Source organism: Mixophyes fleayi, chromosome 3, assembly GCF_038048845.1.
Source record: "Mixophyes fleayi isolate aMixFle1 chromosome 3, aMixFle1.hap1, whole genome shotgun sequence".
Classification (NCBI taxonomy): Eukaryota; Metazoa; Chordata; class Amphibia; order Anura; family Limnodynastidae; genus Mixophyes; species Mixophyes fleayi.
Window position 1 is genome coordinate 178765091 of NC_134404.1, and position 19775 is coordinate 178784865.

The window sequence follows — 19775 nt, forward strand, 5'->3', positions numbered from 1 at the left end:
ATGTATTATAAACATAAGTCTTATCCAGATTTATCATATTAAAGGCCATAGTGCTTGTTTCTTGACCATACATGAATTCATATGTAAACATATGAAATTGAATAATAACGTTGTGATGTAGCTGGACATGTCATGTTCAATTTTCACCAGACAAAAAAGTACCTAATTCAAAGTCCACATTCAGAACCTTATGGGAGAGGGTGCCCAAATAGTATATCCAATGGCCCTCCTCTTTTGATATTTTTTCCAAATAATCCCTCCCTCTCCAGTTTTTAGGGACTTTTTTTTATTCCCAGAGATTTTAAAAGGTGGTCTTTTTGGTAAAATGTTTTGGTTTTGGTTTTGTTTGGTTTTGTTTTGCTATTTTTGATTTGGTCTAAAATAAGCTAATTTAGTGCTCCACCTGTTTCTTGGATAAGTAAGGTTATTGTAAAGCTAATAAATGTTGAAAAAAACAGTTTAATTCCTGGTAGGCCGTCATTAATTCTACACACAAACTAGATTGTCTTCCTCTCCATCTATGCCTATTGGCAATGCAGCCATTGTCTTTGGGTGTATATTACACCCTACACTTATAGTTAAATATATAAAGAAACGGACAAAGGTAGTTTGGTTTCTGTCTGTATAGGCCCCCCTCCACTTGTTGAAAATACTAAAAAAATTTAGCCGTTATAGACTGTACAATATAAATTGAAATGGACAAAGGCAGTTTGGTTTCTGTCTCTATAGACCCCCCTCCACTTGTAGAAAATACTAAAAAAGTCAGCCATATAGACTGTACAATATAAATTGAAATGGACAAAGGCAGTTTGGTTTCTGTCTCTATAGGCCCCCCTCCACTTGTTGAAAATACTAAAAAATTCAGCCGTTATAGACTGTACAATATTAATTGAAATGGACAAAGCCAGTTTGGGGTCAGTCTGTGTATGACACCCTACCCTTATTGAGAAATTGGCAAAACAGCAGCTATTCAAGACGGTATGTGATATAGAAATGCCCCAAGTCCCTTTCCTATTTGGGGGTAGATTGCACCCTACACTTAAATAGAAAGTTTTAAAAAGATGTTATTGTCATCATCTTCAGCTTCATCCTCACCCTCATCAGTGTGTACGTCATCATCATAGACTATCAATTCATCGCCGCTTGAATCCGCCATTAGAGAATAGTCAGTGCTTGGATGTCTTTGATGGTGAAGGCCTTCCTCGTGGAAGATGTAGTTCATTTTTATAAACATCATTTTCTCCACAGTTTTTGGAAGTAACCTCCTACGTCGATCACTGACTAGGTTCCCGGCTGTGCTGAATACTCGTTCATAGTACATACTGGAGGGTGGGCAGCTTAGGTATTGCAAAGCAAGTTTGTACATGGGTTTCCAAATGGCCTGCTTTTCTTCCCAGTAAGGAAAGGGACTGTCTGACATTTCCATATCAATTACCTCTTGAAAATAATCCTCCACCATCCTTTGCATGTTAATACTCGGATTGGATGGAGTTATGGGCAAGGTCACACATTTTTTTTAAAAATTCTTCAAACCAGCCCAGATGTTAAACTGTTCTGGTCTGCCCTCTGCGTCTTCCCTTTTTTTGAAAAATTTAATTTTTTACGAGTAACAGCTGCTTGAAAAACTGAAGGAGGACACGTCTTCAAGCCAAGGCCCAGTTCAGCAGACAACTTGCTGAGCAATAACTCCTTGCAAAAGTTCACATCTCACTCATTTTGAAGCAAAGACTCAATGTAGGTCTTAAACCTTGGATCAAGCACAGTGGCCAAAACGTAGTGATCCGAGTTCAAGATTTTAATAACTTGAGGATCATTGTGAAGCGAATTAAGTACTTGATCTACAAGGCCAGCATACGTTGCGGAATTGCTAGCTTTCATCTCCTCCTTCAGTTTCTCAAGCTGCTTTTCCAATAGTCTAATTAAAGGAATGACTTGGCTCAAGCTAGCAGAGTCTGCACTCACTTCACACGTCACAACTTCAAATGGTTTCAGCACCTTGCACAGCACTGAAAGGATTCCCCACTGTACAAGAGTGAAATACATCCCCCTCCTTTCCCAATGTCATGGCTTGTGCAATATGCTTGGATGGCTTTGCGCTGTTCCTCCATCCTCTGAAGCATGTACAGGGTGGAACTCCACCTAGTTACCACCTCTTGCTTAAGTTGGTGGCAGGGCAAGTTAAATTGTTCTTGGAGCTGCTGCAATCTCCTACATGCTGTGGCAGAATGCCTGAAATGGCCTGAAATTTTATGGGCCACCGAAAGCATCTCCTGCACCTCACGGTTATTTCTTAGGAAGCTCTGCACCACCAAGTTGATGGTGTGAGCAAAACAGGGAATGTGATGGAATTCACCCAACTGTAATGCTCGCACTATATTGTTGGCGTTATCAGAAATTACATATCCTGGGGTGAGTCCAAGTGGTATAAGCCATGTATCAATCACATCTCTTAGTTTTCGTAACAAATTGTCAGTTGTATGCCTGTTAGTGAAGCCGGTGATACAAAGAGTGGCCTGCCTGTCACAAATGTTACGTAGTGGTGTACATGCTGCTGCTGTTCCTGGTGGTGAAGGCGACTGACCAACCCAGTGGGCTGTCAAAGTCATATAGTCTTTGGTTTGGCCACTTCCACTTGTCCACATATCTGTGGTTAAGTGGACAGTGGGCAGAATGGAATTTTGCAGCGCCATCTCTACATTTTTACACACTTTTTGGTATAGTTGTGGAACAGCTTTCCAGGAAAAATGGTGTCGCGATGGAATTCTGTAACGCGGACACAAAACCTCAATTAACTGTGAAAAATCAGCTGCGTTTATTGTGGATTTTGGACGCAGATCTAACACTAACATGGTAGCCATGGCGTCTGTGATTCGCTTGGCGACTGGGTGACTGCTGTCATATTTGCTTCCCCTAGCAAATGATTGTTTCACAGTTAATTGCTGAAATGTAGGACTGCTCTTTTTCTTGCCCTTCCTCTGGGATGACGATTCACCCCCAGCAGCAGCAACAGCAGTAGCAGTGGGACTAACGCTTTCTTCAGAGGAATCAACTATAGTGCAGGAGTCATCCAGCCTTACTAAGTGGGATGCATGGCTAACTCCGAGCGCTACTAAGGATATTGATGAGGATGGTGTTGTGGGTGTATTTTGTAGCCGTCGGGATGTCGATGAGTGAAGGGTCCTAGCTGATGATGGAGTGCTTGTCATTTTTTTGGAAAAATTTTCAGCTTTTCCCAACACTTTGCCATGAACTCTCGTCAAATGGCGTAACATAGACGGGGTTCCAAGATGGTTAAAGTCCCTCCATCGACTGACTGTGGCTTGACATACACTACAAATGGCTATACAACTGTTTTCTGGATTTGGGTAGAAATAATTTCACACATAAGAAGTGGATTTTTTTGTTTTATGTCCAGGCATGACAATCGCCTTTTTCTTGTCACGTGCCAGAACTGCTGCCACTGGTGCAGGACTTACACAAACAACCTCATCCTCATTAAAATCCTCATTAGCGCCCTCGTCGCCTACACAAATCTCACCCTTATCCTCTTCTAATTCCAAAGTGGCATCCTCAATTTGTGTATCACCGGCTACACTCGGGCTGTTCAGGCACACATCAGCAGAACTGCTGAAAGGGTCCTTCTTTATGGGTACACTAACAGAATGCTCACGATTAGACATACCACTGTTGGATGGACTCTCCACAGGGATTGGTGTCATTTCTGATTCAGAGCATACATTATCCTCTAATGCCTTACTGTTTTCTTGCAGCTCGGCTTTCACGCGTAACAGTAGTTGTGCACCACTTTTGGACTCCAAATTACTTGGTCTTGCTTGGTCACGAGTGACCGTACAAGAAGAAGGCTCAGTAACATTTTTTGATCTGGCACTAATAGAGAAAGGCGAAGGCCTCATTCTTTCTTTGCCACTGCGTGTGTAGAATGGCATGTTGGCAATTTTTTTTTTATCGGCAGTTAACTTTTCCTCAGTTACACTTCTTTTTCGCTTTAACACAGTAATTTTTTTTTGGGTGTGTGTTTTTTTCCCTGATTTAAAAAGGCTATTTACTTTTACATAGGCTTTACCAGATGACGTACTGGGAACACTACCATCAGGACTGGTCTGCTCATATGTGGACTGCTTTGAATCCATTTTAATGAGCCCAAAGCACTTGTAGTGCAAAATATTGTATAGATAATGCTGCTAAATATGACTTTTGGCAGCCAGAAAAATTCTTGTATCACACTGGGGAATATGGGACACCCCAAAGCACTTGTAGTGCAAAATATTGAAAAAAAAAGCCTCCTCTAAAAATTGCTAATAGAATTGCTAGCAGAATTTCAATAAAAATTGAAAGAATAAAGTATACAATTATTGCTCTGTCTCTGCTCTAATACAGCTTGTGACCTAACCCTGCTCCCTCCCTCAGTCAAATGGCGATGGATTGCTGTGGAGGCAGGTATTTATGCATTTCAAATATCACGAGAACCGAGCCCCGAGAACCGACTACGTCACGATGACGTTTTACCTCGAATTTTGATCCCGAATGGGCGGGAGATTACCGAGCCTGCTCGGCTCGGTACTCGGATAGGCGAAGTTCGGATCTCGGGGAAGCGAGCCCGCCCATCTCTAGTAAAATGGTGGAAAGTTTATCTTCCTTTAAGAGGATAGGTCAGTGTTTCCGTTACAGTTACTATTAAATTGGGTGATGAATAACAGGGCACGTGAATGTTCTAGAATTTATATCAGAACATTTGAATTACTGCAGAGTTTAACACAGTATATGTCTTTAATCATGCATACATATGGTTATAGTGCTTAAAGTATGTACCTGCATCTGCATCTGCATTTAGGATTGTTTATTGTATTGTAGCAGTGCAGAACCTTTTAATTAGAGATGCTCACTGACCCCCGTGAATTGGTTTTGGTTTTGGTTTTGGATCTGGATTAGCTTAGTGTTTTGGTTTTGGTTTTGGCAAAACCACCTTTGTGTGTTTTGGTTTTATTTTTGGTTTTGGATCTGTATTTTTTTTAGACATATTGCTAAAATATGCTAAAATCACATAATTTTGCTCTTTTTTCGATCCTACATTATTATTAACCTCACTAACAGTAATTTAAAGTCATTTGCAGTCAATTTTGACCACCTCACAAGTCACAAAATTATTTTCATACACTTTCAAACAAAGATTGCAGCACTTCTTGCCAGTGATAAGAAAAAGGCCATTGTCATGCCTGGGCCTCAGACCAAAAATCCACCTCTTATGTGTGCAATTATTTTTATACAAATCCTGACAACAGTTGTCTAGTCATTTGTAGCGTTTGTAAAGCCACACTCAGTAGAGCTAGGGACCTTAACCATCTAGGACAGAGGTGTCCAACCTTTTAGCTTCCCTGGGCCACATTGGAAGATGACGAGTTGGTTTGGGCCGCACATAAAATACACTAACACTAACGATAGCTGATCATCCAAAAAAATATAGAAAACATAGTTAATATATTAAACTTACTTGGAAATGAAGTTAGTAAGAGTTAGGAAACCTGTTGCAGAATCATGATTAAAGCAGTGGTCCCATTACCAGCTACAATTTAACTTACCTGCATCTGCCCCTTAGTGGGGTTCGGGGAATTAAATGCCCAAAAACTTTTTTTTCCTCTCTTTCTGCAGCCATGAATCATTTTTTTTTTATTGGCAAAATGGTCACCGATATAGGTAGCATCAGGAGGAGTAATAGAAATCTACAGAGATTTAATGATAGGGTGGCGGGAAAATGGCTCATGGAGCAGCCTCCGATGAGGGTAACAGTGGGTGATATTTTCACCCTTCTCAGCACTGCACATTTAAAATGGTTTAAAATATTAAAAATACAATCATCTCTTAATATTTATATTAGATACATACAGAGAACACAGCTAGTTCATAATTGCATGGTGCAGAAAGTCCAAATTCAGAGTAACAACAATAAAATACTGCTGCTAATAGTTCGCGCGACATTCACTGCGAGCGCCGCACGGAGGAGGAGACCAGGAAGGGAGCCGGAGCGCCAGCTGACGTGACCGCAAGGTAAGTATTTTTTTTTTGCAGGATTTTTTTTTCATTAACAGCGCTGCCCCCTTGCCACAACCAAAACTCCTGCTCCTGCTGGGCCACATTTACAGGCATGCTGGGCCGCATCCTGATCTAGGATCCTCATCCATGTTACGGCATTTGAAGCGACTTCCTGGGAAGCTGTTAGGAAAATCAGAAAATTATGGTAAAAAAAATAACAACAAGCAGTCCAGCATCATCTACCTCCCTTCTCTCATCTGGATCCCAGCACCTGCAATCTACACCCCCAACACCTTCATCATCAATATCCTCACAAGTGATGGGAGTTAGTCCTGCATCCAAGTTGCTAAAGCTAGATGACTCCACTAGCCATGATTCCTCTGACGAATTATTGAGCGTTAGTCCCGCTGTTGCTGCTGCTGCTGTGGGTCCATCTTCAACCCAGAAGAAGACTACTAGTAGTTTACAACAATTGACTGTTAAACAATCCTTTGCTAGAGGAAGAAAGTAAGAAAGCGGTCACCCAGTTGCAAAGCGGATCACAGACACCATGGGGACTATGCTAGTATTAGATCTGCGTCCAATATCCACTATTAATGCAGCTGATTTTAGACAGTTGCTTGAGGTCTTCTGTTCCTATTACCAAATTCCATCACGACACCATTTTACTAGAAAAACTATTCCTCACCTCTAGCAGAAAGTTCATAAAAATGTAATTATTGGGCTACAAAATGCCATTCTACCCACTGTACACTTAATCACAGATATGGGGACAAGCGGAACTTGGCAAACTAAAGATTATATGACTGTGACAGGCCACTGGGTTGGTGATTCGCCTTCACCAGCAGGAACAGCAGCAGCATGTACCTAAGTACGTCACATTTTTCAGAAATAGGCTACTCTGTGTATCAGCGGCTTCACTAAGAGTCATACAGCTGACAATCTGTTCCAAAAAGTAAGGGATGTCATTGGAACATGGCTAATACTGCTTGGACACTCCTGAGGATATGTGATTTCTGATAACTCCACTAATATTGTTAGAGCATTACAGCAGGGGGAATTCCATCACATTTCCTGCTTTGCTCACACAATCAACTTGGTGTTGCAGAGCGTTTTAAAAAATGACAATGACATGCAGGAGACGCTGTTTGTGTCCCGAAAAATTTAGGTTCATTTTCGGGATTCTGCAACAGTATGTAGGAGAATACAGCAGGTACAAGAAGACTAGAATTTGAGGGAAATGTACTTTAGTCCAGTGAAGTAGTCACCTGTGTAGAGAGTGGAGACCCGGTTAGCTTGAGTTAAGTGATTGCCTTAAACATACATTTTGAGAAGCAGCTAGAGAAATTGAAGGATTAAATAAAACTAAGCAAATCAGCTAACTATATTGTAATTGTAGATCTAGGACTTAATTCGCTTTGCCAGGATCCAAGAGCTATCAACATCTTGTAATGACGTCTCCTCCTTCAGTTTTTCTGGCAACTGCTTCTCGGAAAAAATGTAGCTTTCCCAAGACACCCAGTGGAGATGTAGATGAGTCAGCACAACAGTTTGAATTTGCTCTGCTCTAAAAAAATTGCCCAAAAATTGTGACAGCTCTGCCATAAAATTAACTACATATTCCATGAGAAAGGCCATTATTGGCAATTACATCATAATACACAGACTTCTATGATGGTGGATTCTAGCAGTAATGAATTACTATTGTTTGAGGAAGATGTACACAATGATGAGGGTGAATATGATGACAGTGTAGATTGCAGGTGCTGAAATCTAGCTAAGAGAAGGGAGCTACCTGATGCTGGTATGCCTGGTTCACCTTTTTTAGAGAGGTTTTTTTTTCTTTAAAAAGGTACAAGCTCTTTATTTACATTTTTGTTTCCCTGACTTAAAACTACTATGCACTTGAACATAGGCTTTAGCACATGAGGTAGAGGGATTAGTATCATCATGACTGAGACTGGAGAGTGACAACAACAATGTCACTCCTCCTGTTTCAATATGAGCTAGGGCACAATACAATGGCACTGGAGACTTTGAAGTACACTGACAGCCCTGCAAATTCAGAATAAAAGCCTGCAAGGACTTGTATATTTGTTTTTCAGCAATGACAAATTCAGCAATGGAGCTCTTGTCTTTGGGTGTAAAGAACACCATACACTTATTGGTGCAAATTCAGAAAAAAAGCCTGCAAGGACTAGTATATTATATTTGTATTTCAGCAATGACAAATTCAGCAACGCAGCTCCTGTCTTTGGGTGTATATAACACCCTACACTTATTGGTGCAAATTCAAAAAAAAAGCCTGCAAGGACTAGTATATTATATTTGTATTTCAGCAATGACAAATTCAGCAATGGAGCTCTTGTCTTTGGGTGTATATAACACCCTACACTTTTTGCTGCAAATTCAGAAAAAAAGCCTGCAATGACTAGTATATTTGGATTTCACCAATGTCAATTAGCAATGCAATGGAGCTTTGTTGAACACTGCTACCACCCTCCTCCTTCATTTCTGTACATTTGCCTGCCCAACTGCTCTACACTTTATACTACCCCTTCTGTATCCCTCTCTCAAATGGCGCTAGATCACCGTGGAGGGCGTTATTTATAGATTCCAAAACTTGCGAGATCCGACAACGTCACAATGACGTTTTGCTTTGTTTTGGAATCCGAAAAAGCACGAAAGTACCAAGCCGACTCCCCTAACTTCGGGTGGGCTCGATTTTCGGGAAACCGAGCCCGCCCATCTCTACTTTTAATGTATTTGGAAATAAGGTTGTGCGGACCAACCCCATTAGAATTTTATGTATTTATCAATAAGTGGCCATAGAGCTGATCGCGGTTAGAAAAAAAATCACCAATTGCCATAATTTACTAATATAATTTGGCTGTGTAAGATGAGCAATACCGCTTCTGTTCCATGTCATATATACAGTTGAGACTCATTTTCTAAATCTAGATAACTTGCCTATGTTCATTCTACATCCATTATTGTCACATTATTGGTTCACAATGTTACTTTGATTAATCTACTCAGGAGAGCCAAATTATGTGAGGATTTATTTTGGTACATCCAAAGCAACTATTGGATTTTTTCAAAAATAGCGATTGAAACTGTTCGTCAGACTACTTTATTGAATATTCAGAGATGATATAATTTGTGTTGAAAATGTAATATGGGGATTTAAATGATATAATAGGAGATTTTGTGTTTTGAATTTTACCGATAAGAATAAATGAATTTAATAGGAATTATTAGATATTGTTTTTTACAGTGTTTTTATGTAGCTGAAATAATGAGTGTTATTTGTTTAACATGTTTCCACAAATTCATTATTCAATTTATGTATTTATATAGAACAATCGTCTTTTTGGGGTTTCAACATCCAGCGCTGTGATTTTTGTCAGTTTCAAAATAAAACTTCTGACTGGTTACTTAAAAGAGATAGATGAAACGTTCACATGTGCATCTCAGTAGAAACAAAAGTATCAATATACAAGTTAACCCGTGCATGATACTCATGCATTCTAGTCAAATCAAGCTACTTAAGGTGTTAAAAAGGTTCTTGTCATGCATTTGGGCCTAGCCCAGGCCTCCTCAGGGGAAGAGCATTACTTCCCGACACAAGCGCCCTTTTTTAACGTGGTTTTGTCCACATGTCACCACCTCATCATTTTTCTCCATCACCTCATCCTTCATCTTCATCGCCACATCCTTCATCAAGCTACTTAAGGTGTTAAAAACTCCCCACTGTCACCCCCCGGCAACCACCAACCACTCCCAACTGTCACTTCTCCTTCAAGAACTATATAGGTCAGTGTATAACTCTGCCCAGCAGGTGGCGCTGCAGCTTGGTTTTCTTTTTCCACACACGCCACTAGGCTTATATATATTAGATATGTATATATATATATATATATATATATATATATCTCCATATATACAGTTTATTAAGAGCATCATGAACATAACACAATAATAATATAGTAACATAATTGGTGTCATCACCTCATCATTTTTCTCCATCACCTCATCCTTCATCTTTATCGCCACATCTATCCAGATGTCTATCCATACACAGGGATCTCTCTCAGCGGTCCTGAGTATCACACTCCTCTCGCTCTGTCACCCCCGGCAACCACCAATCACTCCCCACTGTCACTCCCGGCAACCACCAACCACTCCCCACTGTCACCCCCGGCAACCACCAACCACTCCCAACTGTCACTTCTTCTTCAAAAAATATATATATATTTTTTTAAATTTTTATAAACACTTTTAACAATTAACAAATTAAAAACATCTTAGTATACCAAATTTCAGCCATTTCTGAGTTTTTTCCCCACACACACTAAGAATTTAGTAGGTCAGTGTATAACTTCGCCCACCAAGTGGCGCTGCAGCTTGGTTTTTTTTCCCCACACACAGACACACGCCACTAGGCTTTTATATGGTAGATTAATAGTAAAAGTATGACTTTTATGAGTGACTTATTTTTATGATGCAGTTGTCTGAGCAGGGCATCATATAGGAAATTATAAGTCTTGGTCTGTAGATTTGCAGTAAAATATTGGTGTTGTAATCTGTTGACTCATTTCCGCCATTTACAACAGTGCATTACCATTGTCCTCTGGAAAATTTTACAGTTGGCAATACACCTGTGCACCAGCTGGTTGCTCTGGAAACTGTGACAGTTAGTGAACTCTCCCTGTGCACCTGCTGGGTGACCTAGAACATGTGACCTGCTGGGTGGTCTGGAAACTGTGACAATTATTGAAGTCCTGCTGAGTGACATGGAACATGTGACCTGCTGGGTGGTATAGAACCGTGACAGTTATGTGTAGCCACATACCGTATTTCCCCATGTATAAGACGCACCTTTTCCCCCAAAATTTTGGGTCTAAAAACTGGGTGCGTCTTATACAGGGGTAGTAGCACTTACCTTGACAGATGATTCCTCTGTTCGGTAAAGTCTTCTTTCTTCTGTCCGTCTGATCCTGATGCTGGAAAGCCGTTTAAGGTCCTCTTCGCGACGCGACAAGGTCATGATAGGATCCTTTCAGGACCTTGACAAGGTCCTGAAAGGTCATCGCGAAGAGGACCTTAAGCGGCTTTCCAGCATCAGGATCAGACGGACAGAAGAAAGAAGACTTTACCGGACAGAGGAATCATCTGACAGGGTAAGGCAGAATTTACTATAGCGTTGTCCCTCCTCTGTATATGCTGCACAATTACTCTGTGAAAAAATTGAGGATAATGTTTATCCTCAATTTTTTCACATGATTTATGTAGGTGAGTCTTATACAGTGGATCTTCATATACATGGGGAAATACGGTATATCAGTGCGTCTTGCGGGGACCATGTCCTGCAATGAAACTTCGATGAAAGAACTTATAAGTACTGTATATTTGAAAATAGTGTTAGTAGTTGCTATTTTAATTTATGATAAAAAAGTTTCATGCTTTCTTATGTGAGTCTTTATTGTACTTATGCATGTGCGTATACTGCAGTCTGTTATGTGTGTCTATGTATGGCAAGTACAGTTTAGACAGAGCTTGTTTCCACTCATATTCAAATCGTCATGTACTTCAGGATATGCTTGGATTTGAATACAGGAGGATCTACGCACAAGTTGCATGCTCATTTAAGCACGTAAATTACAGACAAGTTGCATTCAGACTTGAATAAGGCCCATTTTGAGAACTTCGCCAATGCTATTTTTAATCAACTTTTTATTCTTTTTTCATGTCACTTGGCTTCACTGTCCATCAAAAAAGCCTATTTCATTGATATATTCCCAATTCCTACAATCTAGTCCTGATACTTTTTTTTACTTAAACATGTAGAAACTCTTCAACATCAAGAAAACCTATTTTTGAAAAAAGATACATAGTATATACATTTCTTATAAATTAGTAAACAGACCCACACTATAAATATGTAAACGTCGCTTTAAAACTGCCATTGCAGTTATATGTTTACATTAATTGTTTAGGCTTATATTCTGCTTGTCATTTTCTTGTTTTGTTGCCATCACTGTAACAAGCTCCCAACTACAGAACTGTCATTTTATCTGATTATGTTGTCTAGGTAATTGTGGAAAGCACTATTATATTTAATTTAATATATTATCTAAGTGTGCTTTTGCAATACAAATGGAATTCATATTTTTGAGATTTGAAATTAAGTAATTTACTAGCCTATAGATCAATTGGCACTGCAGCTTATCCTACAAATTCTGCTAAAGTAAATATCCTGCTTATTAATATTATTCTATAGCTGGCAATGCACTAAAATATATGATTGTAATATTGTTCTATTGACATACAATTGTTCTTTTGTTGTCTACAACTATGGGCCTTATTTAGAGTTAGGAGAAAAAGCGAACAAAAGAAGCAGATTTGCTCCTGGACAATCCATGTTACAATGCAAAGGATACACATTTATTTATTTATTGCATGGAGGGAAAATACTGCTTTTGCATATAGCAAACAAATACAGCACAGCTTTATTTTTACACAGCAATTTAGAGTTGAGCGGATGCATTCCTCTTTTCAACTCTAAATCTGTGCACACATTTTACATTTGCTTCCACTGCAGTGCAACATGTCACGAGCCGCGGCGGTACGCCGCATCCTGGCGTGATCTAGCAGCCGGGCGCGTGCTCTAGTTTCTATGCTCTGTTTTTATTCTTTGGGATTATCCTTGTGGCATAGATGTAGGAGGGTGTAGGGACATCCTCCAACTCCAGGGGGATCTCTCATATGATTTAAACTGGTTCATTTATATTTTTATACATGCTTCCTGGTTTATGTTATTACCTATGCCAGTTCAAGCTAGTAATTAATTAGCAGCCTCCTGAGGCTGGTTGTCATCCCTGTTCTCCTCTGTCCTGATTGGCTCTTAGTACTATTTAAGGCAGTGAGGTCTGAGCCTTACTCCTGGTTATAGCTTCCAGTTCCTTGTCTGCTAACCTGCTCCTGTGCTGTTTGGTTTATACCTTCTGGATTGAACTTCTGTGTATGACCCCTACCTGTACCTTGGACCTTGCCTGCTTGCCTGTGACCCTGATTTGTTTGCCTGTAACTTGGACCCCGCTATATTGCCTGTGACCCCGACCTTTGGCATGTTACCTGATTATTATGCTTGCTAGTGACCTCTGACCGCTGCTTTTGTCTGACCATCCGCTGCCATCTACGCTGCCTCCTGGCCTGCCGCTACGGTTTTGTATTACAAACTTACACTACATCTGGAGTTAAGTCCTGGGGGCATCTGAGTACCGTTTGTGAACAGACCAACAGCGTAACACAACATGGTTTTGTCTATGCGCAAATTTGCTCCTTTTTTTGATTAATTCCTAGCTCTAAGGACCTGATTCATTAAGGCATGCATATATAGGTATACGTACGTGTTATGGCTCACGCCCCAGGTATCAACTCCTAGAACTGCTTCAGAGGTCTTTGCCTATAGCAGCCATCTTTCCTGTAGAGCTAGACACGCTCACAGGTACTCGGATGCCCCCAGGTCTTGTTCTCTAGTAGTAGGAGTTGATAGCCTGAGAACGTAGCGCAGGTGTTTAACAGAGAGGCTGAGTGAGAGTCCCGGCAAGGGTTTCAGGGTCACAGGCAGATCAGCAGAGTCAGTATCCAGGCAAGAGGTCAAGAGTCACAGGAAATTCAGCAGTGTCAGTATCCAGGCAAGGGGTCTGCAACGATAATAATAATAGCAGGAGCAACAACACAGCAGGAGAAGTATGTAGGGTAGCACAGACTATAACCGGCTAGGCCCTCCCTGCCTAATATACAGGCAATAGCCAATGACATTCATTGGGGCACAGCAGGAATCATCAACCACATGGGGCTGATGATTAATTGTCCAATTGCGCACACGCCCGGCTGCCCTGGATGCCGGGACGCGGCGCTACTACAAGAGAGCGTCCCGACCGTTGCCCGACCGGGAGGCTGGGCTGAGGCAGGAAGCAAGTCGTGGTGGTACCCGGAGCCGCCGCGGCTCGTGACAGTACATCAAAATTCAACAAGGAGCGGATCTGAAGATACGTGTGGCGATTAATACAGGTGCAAGTATGCTCTGATGTACTAGATAGGACACTGCAGGATATGTCCTATACCAATGAGAAGTATAAACTCACAAAAGAATGCACAGAAAATGTAACAAACTATATAATTAATGTTCAATGTTAAGAAGGTAGTCATTACTGATAACATATTAAAAACATTTTTTTGTCATGAAATACATTTGTTATGCTGTAATTAATTCGTACTGTGTTTACAATACATTTTTACAGTTTTTTCTGATTGCAAACACATGTCTTAGCATACATACACAGCTGGCATCAGTAGTAATCAGTAGTTAGACTAGACCTGTTCTCGGAGTAAGAGACATGGCTGAAAAACAAATACCTTAGAGATGCCCTGAGCTTGAATCTGACACTGCCGCGTGTACTCAAGATTGGCACTCCCTTACTGTACATTGACTACGAGCAAAGGCACCTTCCCCTCCCTGTTTCCTCCCTGAAATCGAACACTGTAGTAATTGTCCTCTGTGCTCGAAGATAAATTGGACGTTGCTGCGTTCTGTGGTGTATGGTCTGGTTCAAGTATTATAGCACTGAAGAAGTTAATGAAGCAATTATTTTATATGGATTTTACATTGTATATAACTTATATACAGACCTAAGTTACAGTATGTGAAAAATATATCAATATTGTATGAGTTTTCTGAATGAGAAAACACATAACACATACAATATTATTTCAGTTTTGCATTAAAAACTATTAAAGTAATGTTATCGTTTACCAATAAAACATTGTCCAATGCGATTGTTGTGGTTCCAAGGCACAAAGATATTTAATTGCAAAATATAGCAGGATTTACAGCAAGCCATTATTACGCATTAAAGATGTTACAATAAAGCAGAAAAGTATAAAAACACTGAATACATTACATCTACTCTAACGCTTCACCCAGGCCCAGGATAAGGTAATCATGTCTACTGTGTAGTCAGGCAAAGAGAGAACCAGAACAATGGGCCAGCTTGCTTATATGCAGCTTCAGTATAGAAAAAAACTACTGGTGATGTCACTATGTAATCAAGCATCAAGTCTAGGGGTCTTCATTGACTCAGGGTTAATGATGTTCCAGTTGCCTGCTGGTCATAGGCTAATTCAAAGGATTCCTCTGATAAGGAGTCACCAGCTGAGCACATGTTGCGCCTAAGGGGAAACTGCCCTAAACCAGTTTTCAATAAACTTAAAACACAATGGGCTAGATTTACTAAACGGCGGGTTTGAAAAAGTGGAGATGATGCCTATAGCAACCAATCGGATTCTCTCTGTCATTTATTTAGTACATTCTACAAAATGATAGCTAGAATCTGATTGGTTGCTATAGGCAACATCTCCACTTTTTCAAACCCGCAGTTTAGTGAATCTAGCCCAATGTCATTTTGATCATTTAATCTTTTATCTTCCATAACTATTGATCGCAGGAAGCGATTGCAAAGCCGAAAGTAGCGGATTAAAGATGGTAATGTGCAGATCAAAATGACACTAAACATGATACATTTCTTATATCCTGAGCCTTAGATACTTTTAATATATTATCATTTATGTATAAACAATCTAAGACATTTTACTAATAAATAAATGTGGATTGAAACCTTAATAAATGTACATTATTTACAAGTGTAAGTGCGAATGTAAATGTGTGTGTTATGAATCTGTGCGATTGCGTTATAACACGTGGCGTATTAATCGCAATCGCATGGTAAAACAATATTAATAGAATTGGCTTACTTCATCCAATTATGTGACTTCCACAAAACATAAAACAATTAGTAGATATTCCTATTCTTTGAAGAAAAACTATTTTCTTTTAGGGACACAAAGTCACATCAACAATTATGATAGCACTGAAGAAGTTAATGAAGCAATTAGTTTATATTATATATAACTTACATACAAGCCTAAACTACAGTATGTGAAAAATATACCAATATTTTATGTGGTTTTTGAATGAGACAGCTGATCATTTCAATAACTATAACTTATGTCTTCCTTACACTGTCAATTAAGACTTATTATTATTCGAAAGGGATAAAAGAGAACTAATTATAACATGAAGTAGGGTGGCATTCAAAACAGCATGAATAATAATGGGGAAAAAAAATCACTACTTGTTTCAAGTACTGGGTGTTTTCTTCTCCCCTCGTCTGATGATGGTGGTAGCAGGGAACAGCATCAGAGTAACAATACATATCCAGCAATAGATGACATTTTATGATCCTATTCATTATTTATCCTGTTGCAGAAGTCCTGCAGATTTGGTCTATTTTTCAATTAGACTATCCACTTACTTGCAGGTATTGTGTGAAGCTGTATGCGCATACAGCAAGCCCTCTGCACTATTGTAGTGGGCAACAAAAGACAATGATTACATTCTACAAAGCGTTAGAGGAGATGTCAGTACAATGGGCACAAGCAATGAGTGGCATAATCACTTTCTGTTAGATATCTACTAGAATAACATGAACTGGGGCACATTGCTAGCTTTGAAGTTCATTTTTTTATTTTAACATCAAATGTTCTGCAAGGTGTATAGTTCACAGTTTTGAAGTGTAAATTTACACCAAACCCAGGTCAAGAGATAATTTAAAAGAACATTGAGGGAAAATATGTTTGTGGTTTTCTCTTCTGTTCAGTGACACATTTGGTTTAATAAAGCAATGTCCTAAATATTACATTTGATGGGAAAGATTGTATGATAAACAACTCTGAGGCAGCTTTGGTTGGTGGTCTTCCCTGGTGGCCAGAACTAATACAATCTAAAGAAACTTCATAATTCCTCCCTGAAATCAACTTCCTGCTCAGGAATAACTTTTCAGTTACATAATCTCTATTTAATGTCATAGGTCCAAAGCAAAATATTGTCCCTCTAAGCCTAAAATGAACTCTGCTTCATCTGTATACACACACATATGTGTAGCTTAGGATTCAATTGCTGATTATCAGCTGCCCCACACTGACATCTAGGAACTCCCTTAGGGTTAGGCATGTGCATGTGACATCTAGTTACTTTTCATTGTTCAGCTGAATAGTTATACTCCCAGGCTCTCAGTTTTGGATAACTACAGCAATGGAATGGCATCTTTATTTTATACTAGCCACCAGGTTATGGTCTTAGTATTGTACATAGGACACCAGGGTATGGGTTCTGTATTGTGTATTTTCAACCTGAAATGGACTTTGTATTTGGTTCTACCCTTCAGTCAATGGGCTCTGTGAGATAATCTAGTAATTAGACGATAGGCTTTATAAGATACACTAGCTTCCAGATAGTGGGCTCTCAATTGTATAATAGCTACTAGGCTCTGTTATGAATTTTATTCCCCACAGCTATGAGTTCTATATTGTAGACTAGTCTCCAGCCAATGTGCTCTCTATTGCATATTAGTCAAAAGGCCATGAAACTTTGCAACATACACTCTGAGCCATCATCAGGGAGACATAAGAGTCACTGTGTAGGGGTGAGGCATGGAATTAACTGTTTTGAGAAGGCCCTATTACTATGCAAAAAGTAAAAAACAAAAACTAAAAGAACTGCATAGATGCAGAAGTTAGCAGCTATGTCTTCTAAACACATAATAAACTCCAAGGTGTAAATGTATTAACCTCCGGATTCTTGAACTCCCGCAAGTTCGGCGTCTTCAGCGCTTAAATTTAAAGCGGTGCTGCCTTGTAAAGGGAAGTTTCCCTGTACAAGGCAGCGCCGCTTTAAATTTAAGCGTCGAAGACGCTGAACTCGCGGGAGTTCAAGAATCTGGAGGTTAATACATTTACCCCCAAAGTTCATTTTAAACATGTTGTTTACCTTCCTGTGTCTGCGAAAATCAGGCTGATCAATCTGGAGAAGACACACCACTTAGTGACAGGCAGTGCACATGCTGTTCCCTCAGACAGCAGGTAGGAGATACCGGTGGTAATCGGTTCAACGATGATGAGAAATCTGACACAGAGAAGACCTACAAGAAAAAAACGATTTCATGAAAAAACGACAGCAATATTGACAGACTTACCTGAAAAACGACTCTGCAGATATCTGATGGCAGCAGAAGGTTGGGTCGAAGTCGTATAATTGGATGAACGAAAGTATATTTGTTAATATGGTTTTATCGTGCGATTGCACTCAGTATGCCACGCTATATGTGGCATGGCGCGATCATGCAGTAAAATACGCACGCACACACTCACACTACAACATTTAGTTATTTATATATTTCATATTTAGATTGATTCCATTCCACAGTGATTTATGAGCAGATAGTATTTAGTTTATTATTAGTTTATATATTATGATTATATGTACACTTTAGTGTTATTTAAGGTCTAGGTAACATGAAACGTGTCATGTCTGGTATCATTTTAATCCCCTATTCATCAGCAGTTGTCCGGTTCTTTCGCCGAAGAGATTGCACATTGCATACTCTAGTTAGTGATGTTAGGGAATAAAACACTTAAAGTGATACTGACTATAAAATGCTAATAGACTAGTTGTAACTGGATTCTTGGCGGGAAAGTCAGAGCACAACCCCTGGAGAGATGACCCCCACCTTTGGATATTTTGGTTTGAACTGGCCTATGACGTGCAGCACTCTGGACCTTCCTGATACCTGGACCAATAGAAGCAAGCCACACCATCTGCATTGTTCTCACTGTAACACTGAGTGTATATAATAACAGCTCTCACTGACACTGACCGCAGTCTTTCTGACCACAGTATTCTGGAGTGAAATACTGTCCTCTGGTACTAGTGGGAGCGCAGCTTAGCGAGTGCATGCGGGCGCGGCATGTATGTATCTTTTTGGTATTGGCTGTACTGTATTATAATTATGTATTGAACTGTTAAATTTTACATCTGCTAAAATAAATTACTTTGTGCTTTGGAAACACAATACAATCGCTTGGGCAATGCTTATTTGAAAACGATAGAATTACTTTAATAGTTGACAGGACCTCCTTCCGAATTGACAGCTCTCCGGCAGTAGTGTCTGACTTCAGTGCGACCTGAATGAATTTTCATTTAAAGCAGCAATGTCGGGACCACACAGGTTAACTGTATAAACAGTATCTGCTACATAGGTATACTCACTAAGGACAGTGGGACCTATCTCAGGCAGACTCATGTTATGTTCCTCATTCACTAGTGCATGATCACGATAAGCTCTCTTATTCTTACCTATATATATATATATATATATATATATATATATGTATATATATACATATGTAATCTATGTTAATAATCTTAATCACATCAATGTTTTCAACTTTGACTTAATTAAAGCATTGTGACTTGCTCTTTCCTGTTTTGCTATAGTGCTAATCCCTTATAGCCTTCTTGTCAGAGCCGTAACTGGGCATGTGTGGGCGGTGCCATCGCCCAGGGCACAAGCCCAAGGGGGCGCGCGTGCGCCTCTCTCTCTCTCTCTTGTTAACTCTCTTGTTCTTTCTCTCGTTCCTTCAAGGCAGAGTGTTTTGAGGGGCAAATGAAGCTGCATCGCACTGTTTTGAGGGGCAAAGGAAGCTGCATCGCAGTATTTTGAGGGGCAAAGGAAGGCTGCATGGCAGAGTGTGATGAAGAGAGCCATTACTGTGGCATAATATGAACTGTGGGCATTACTCTGGCATAATATGAACTGGGGGCA